Genomic DNA, 5,301 nt, shown 5'->3' on the forward strand with positions numbered 1-5,301 from the left:
GGTGCATTAGCATGGCCGCAGCTCTGAGCTGAAACTAGAGAAAAAAAAAACATTATCTATGGCCATCACCATAGTTAGATAGCAATTGATGCATATCACGGCAATGGCCCCCTCGTCAGGATGAAAAGAGATAGGGCACATACAAAACCAGGACAAGATTTTTTTATTGCCCATAAGGGGCCAACATAGAATACTACAAACATGTGGGGACATAAAATACATGACATGAATGAAAGTGTAATATTTACAATGAAAATGAGACGACGACCCCGGCCCCACCTTATTTCAGTGTTCATACAAACAATTTTTCTTCTTTTTTTTTCCTATCAATAAAAATTACAGATCTTTTTAATGAAAATTTTTCTTACCATAAAATGTTCTTTTTGATTATTTCATATTCTACCGCAGTGGACCGGAGTTCGCATTTCACTTGCGGCCCCAATAGGTCTACCTCTAAAGGAAATGTCTCTTTTAGGATTCTGTAGTTTTCCTTATCCGTTAATATGCATTCTTTGTTCTCCTCACAACCCTCATTATTGTTTACCTTGGTTTTCTTACTCGGTTTTGTGATTTTATTTTCTATTTAAAAATTTTTCCAGCATGCTACTAAATAAATCTTTTTCCTTGTGTTTCCACCTTGTTGTGTTTCTTTTGTGTCTCTTTGGTGCTTTTGTCTTATTTTGTTACTTGGTGTTGGTGGCTATGCCAGTGCCTTATTTTTGAATGTCGCTCTCACCCCCAGTCGTGTTTCAGTTTCTGAAATGCTACTCTTTCCCTTGGTACCCTGCTGTTGTATACCCTGTGAGTCTGTATGTCTCTCTTGTGATTTTGTCTTTTTCCTTTTTTTGGAGATGCTGGTTGTACACGTGTCTCACTTCTGTCTGTTGTCGTTGCAACTTCTTCCTGGGCTGCTTCGTGTTGCTGTTCATCTTTCGGCGGTGTGTCCCTTCTCTCTCTCTCTCTCTCTTCCTTCTGTTCACCTCTGTAAAGTCTCCTCTGTAAAGTCTCCTGTTTTCTGCCTGTTTTTGTTGAACCTGCACATTCACCGCTGCAATCTGTTGTACGCTTTGGGGACATACCTTCTTCATATGCCATCCTTCTTATATGTATGTAATATGATTTTTCTGAATCTTCAGATTTTTTTCAATTTGCTAGGCCACTGGTTTTAAATTGATATTAATCAAATTAATATTCAATTTTTCACCCCTATTATTTAAATTATATATATATATATATATATATATATATATATATATATATATATATATATATGTTTTGAGCGATAGTGGTATCAATTAGACCCAGAGGTTTCAGGTAATGCTGAGTAAGTGCTATGGATAGACCATAGCTAAGCTCCAGGTTCGGTGATTATGCGAATAAGGGGTCCAACGTAGGTCGTATCTCAGCGTGTGAATATAAGGAGTTACTTTTCGTAATGAGATAAAATACCAAGGCTGTGTATGATATAGAACATTTATAAACATACACAGCCTTGATTTTTTTTTTTTATCTCATTATGAAAAGTAAATCCTTATGACCAAACACCATTCAATTTTTTTTCTCCGTGTTTTTCTCCTTGTTTTCTCCGTATTCTTTCTCTTGAAGAGCGTAACTCGAAACGTTAAAGACTTTCTGTATTCCCGAGCATCAAATTAATACATCCTTTTGTTGTTTACACCACCTGTCCTCGTCTGTTGTTGTTTTCTTTTTTCGTACATTCTCCCATATATATATATGATGGATTCTGATTCTCCCGTCGAAGACGACGTATGAGACGTTCAGCTTTTTGCCGAACGACCTGCAAAAATGGTTCGTTTATAATGATCAAATATCCGTGCTGCACATTAGCTCACTCTCTCCATTAAATCAGAATTACCTGAACAGGTGCACGGTGTATCACGTGTCAGGTGTCGAAGTGATCTCAGAGTAACGTGTGGGGAAGTTTTTTTTTGCTCAAGAACACAACGCACCATCCTGTCTTGGAATTGAAATCACGATCGGGTGATCGTGGATGCAACACCCTAAGCACTAAACCATGCGCTCTCACCTTTATATATATATATGGTTAAAAAGAGAGATGGAAGATTTGAGAATTTTTATTAATCACTACACCTGTTTCGATCTATCTAGCATCGATCCCTCACGAGTGAGATACTTAACATATATATATATATATATATATATATATATATATATATATATATATATATATATATATATATATATGACGGGCTTCTTTCAGTTTCCGTCGACCAAATCCACTCAAGTCTTTGGTCAGTTCAATGTTACAATAGAAGACACTCGCTCAAGCTGTCACGCAGTGGAACTGAACCCGGAACCATGTCGTTCGGAAAGAAGCTTTTTTTTTTACACTGCCACACCGGCTCCTATTTATTATTCTATTCTCTGTCTCTGTCTCTGTCTCTCTGTCTCTCTCACTGTCTCTGTCTCTGTCTCTGTGTCTCTCTCTCTTGCTCTCTCTTTGTCTATCTCTTCCATTTCATACCTTAATACATTTGTGTACTGTTTTGCACGCTTTCTCTCTCTTTCTCCCTTTCTCACCCATTCTCTCTTCGTATGTGTTTGGCTGTGTGTATTGAATGTGTGGTATTCTGCTGTTGCTGTGTACGTGTGTGACTTTCAATGTATGTGTATATATATGTATGTATATTTTTCTGTAATTGTATGTTTTCATTTATGTGCTTATGTGTGCATGTTTCCCCCTCATTCTGTCTGTCTATCTGTCTGATTCACTCTCTCCCTCACTCTCATTTAGTCAATGTGCATGTGTGTATGCATTTGTTTGTATCGCAGAGATATATCCGACACATAATGGAAACAATAACGCAAAAAGACAAAAATAAAAAAAATTAAAAAAATGTATCGCAGAACAAATACAACACAAAGAAAACTAGAAAATGAAAGCAACAAATAAAATAAATTCTAAAAACAATCGACTAACCAGCCAGTCAACTAACCAACTAACTAACTAACCAAACAGGGGCGATGGGATGGATTAATAGCCTTTATATAGATACGTTTACGTTGCAGACATATTGAATATGGCGGACTTGTAGCTGTTTGAATATGTTAACTAAAGGAAACAAAACATGACTATCTCTCTCTCTCTCACACCGAAATAAATTCATACATAAATATGCATACGTGTATATACACATACATACATACATATATACAATACACATGTATGTTTTTATGTACATACATATATGTATATACACACATATACACAAAAACACATGCACTCCAGTGGCACTAAAGTTCTCTTCTAGGTGAAATTAGCGATCCGAAAACCGCAAATGCACACACACACACACATTCAGAAATAGGAATAAGAGAGAAAGAGAGAATGAGAGTGAGGAAGAACAAGAGAGAGAGAGAGGAGTGATTAATGCAAAACCTATATATATATATTTTCCAACAAAATCGAAAAGAGAGCAGGGAAGAGAATGAAAAGAGTGAATGGAGGAAAGAGAAAATGCAACATGGGAACTAAAACAAACAATAAAATATAAGAACAAGATGACAAAAAAAAAAAAACTATAATAATACAGAATTGAATTGATTCTACTGTTTACAAAATGAATGAATGCTTAAGTACTTGGTTTCCCTTCCATGGAAGGGTGAATCCATTCGGTCCGGCTAGTTGGGGGTCAGTGATTCAAAATAAAATAAGAAAGGAAGTGAGAAAGAAAGGAAGAAATGAAATCTATAAAGAAACAACAAATTATGTTTGAAATACATGATGGAGAAAGAAAAGTAAAGGTTTTTAAATAATAGCAGACTTAATGTGTCGCCCAGTTTAACACCATCACCTGGCGCTTTAAGTGACTGTGTATAGTAGGTGTGTAGTGGTTTGCGAGCAATTGCATGACGATCTGTGGTCTGAGAAGCGTCTCTTGTTTACAAATGTGGCCGTTGATTGATTCAATTTAACCCATATAAATAAAACGGCAAAATAAACGCCATTCAATTCCTGAAAATCTAAAGTTTATTCTGTTATTCTTGTATTCTTTTTACTGGTTTCAGTCAGAGGCTGGAGCCATGCTGGAGCCATGCTGGAGCACTGCATTTCACTGTCTTTGGGTCTCCATTCGGTACTGTTTTTGGCGAAGAAGTGACTTGGTCAAAGCTGCTCTTTTTTGTGCCTCCTGCCATGATGTGGGCTCATTTAGGATTTCGGAGAGAAATTTGTCCAGGTACTTTTTGGAGGTTTTCACATTTTCACCTTGCAGATCTCTTAGGTTCATTGTCAAAGGTGTTACACACATTTGTTGTGGACCCCTGAAACCCTAGCTGAAGTAATATATACGTACCCCCAACACACGCACAAACACACACACATACACACACACATATACATACATGCATATATATACAGCTTAAAACAATGTGTGGCAAGACCGTAACTGAATTATCGTTACAAAATATATGAAGGGCTTCCGGACAGTTCCAGCCTGCCTTATATCACTCACAAAACTTGGATCGACCAGCCTAAGTTAATGGTAAGAAACATATGTCCAAGATGTCGCAGAGTGGGATTGAACCCGGGATCTCGTGATTGTAAAGTAATTATCTCAACACTTTAGTTAACATTACTTTCTCTGCGGAAGTTTGAGTCTTCAATTTTTTCTTCCCCGGCGATTTTGGGTATTTCTACTCCCTACTCTGCCTTCTGGATTCCGGCTCGAAGTGATGGCCCCAGATCTCGTCTTCTAGCCACTAAACGTTTTTTAAAAAAATTTCTCTCTTTGCTTATTTTTGTATTTCTTTCTGTTGAAGAGCGTCGGCTCGAAACGTAAAAGACTTTCTCACTTCCCGAGCGTTAAACTAATACTTTAGTTTGTTGTTTGCACTCTTATCTTGCCAATAGAGAAAGAGACGGTTTCTAACCAGGATCCAAGGCTCCTTCATTGCAATTTCAACATCTGTATGTATGTATGTATGTATGTATGCATGTATGCATGTATGTGTGTATGCATGGATATAAGTATGCATGTATGTATGTATGTAGAAATGTATGTATGTATGTGGGTAGAAGTATAAACGTATATATTTGTTACACTCTCTTTCTCCGTGTGAATGTTCCATTCTCTCACTCTCACTCTCTTTCTCTCTCTACACACACACACGCATAATGCATAACGCACAGGACGTTGTTCTGAAAGGTTTTGGTCTCGGCGCCTGTAGCGAAGTAAACGAAGAACCGTTTAGCTGAAGAGCAGACAAGGAACAGAAACACATGAATCATGTGATATTGTTGATGTCGGTGATGGCGGT

The sequence above is a fragment of the Octopus bimaculoides genome, chromosome 26, assembly GCF_046866305.1.
Source record: "Octopus bimaculoides isolate indiv1 chromosome 26, ASM4686630v1, whole genome shotgun sequence".
Taxonomy (NCBI): Eukaryota; Metazoa; Mollusca; class Cephalopoda; order Octopoda; family Octopodidae; genus Octopus; species Octopus bimaculoides.